Here is a 1,020-nt window from a genome sequence, read left to right on the forward strand (position 1 = left end):
GCAGGCGGGCCCGGTGGCTTCGGGCCCAATTCCCAGTGCAGAGGTTGTTTGCTGCAGCCCCGCAATCTTTTGCCCCTCCTTCCCGCCCCCCCTTTCCCCTTTTTGTTTTTTTGCCCCCCCCCCCCCCTCCCTCTCTCCCCCCCTCGACCCCCCCCCCTTCCCAGGTGCTTCCGGTGCTCGCGACGGTGTCCGTGGACGCGCTATCGCGGCTGATGCCGCGCCGCTGGTTCGAGGCCGACCTCCCCCCCTCGCTGCCGCGTCGCCGGCGCGCGAGCCCTGCCGGGAAGAGCGCCGCCGGCGGCCACCGGCTGCGGGCATTTGTGGTCTGGGTAGCGGCCCTCCTCCTTTTCTGGGCGAGAGATAGCCGAGAGATAGGCCGAGAGATGGGGCGAGAGATAGCCGAGAGATGGGGCGAGAGATAGCCGAGATAGCGTCCGAGTGGAGGGAGTACTGCGCTTCTGGCTTGGCGTGAGATGGGCGAGATACAGCCGAGAGATGGGGCGAGAGATAGCCGAGAGTTGGGCGAGAGAGAGGGCGAGAGAGCGGAAAGCAGCTGCCTCCCCGACGGGGGAGGGACGCGACCGCGACATGTCCAGGACATGTCCCATAGGGATCGGTGTGCGCGCTCGCGCTCCACGCGGCGCCCGTGTCGGTGCCGCCACCGCCCTCGCCGCCACCGCCCTCGCCGCCACCGCCCTCGCCGCCACCGCCCTCGCCGCCACCGCCCTCGCCGCCACCGCCCTCGCCGCCGCCGCCGCCCTCGCCGCCGCCGCCGCCTTCGCCGCCACCGCCCCTCGCCGCCGCCCCCAAACCACTGCGGCACCCGGAGCACCACACGAGCCGCTGGTTGGAGCCGAGAGCCGCGCAGCCGTCCCACTCGGCACCGCCGGCACACCGGCACACCGGCGCCCGACACTTTCCGATCCCGCGCGGCGCCAGGTGACGCTAGACGGCCACCGCACCTCGCTCAACGGCCTCAAGTTTGCCTGGGCGTGGGGCTGCGCGCTTCGCCCTGACCGG

The 1,020-nt window shown here is 72.4% G+C and overlaps 1 protein-coding gene across 1 annotated transcript in view; it reads left to right on the top strand.

Annotated features, from left to right (window-relative positions):
• Positions 1-1,020, top strand: part of EMIHUDRAFT_451248 (hypothetical protein) — a gene marked incomplete at both ends in the record, with an annotated part of 5,446 nt that overhangs the window by 3,570 nt on the left and 856 nt on the right. The window lies entirely within an intron of this gene.

The sequence above is a fragment of the Emiliania huxleyi genome (genome assembly GCF_000372725.1).
Source record: "Emiliania huxleyi CCMP1516 unplaced genomic scaffold EMIHUscaffold_39, whole genome shotgun sequence".
NCBI lineage: Eukaryota > Haptophyta > Isochrysidales > Noelaerhabdaceae > Emiliania > Emiliania huxleyi.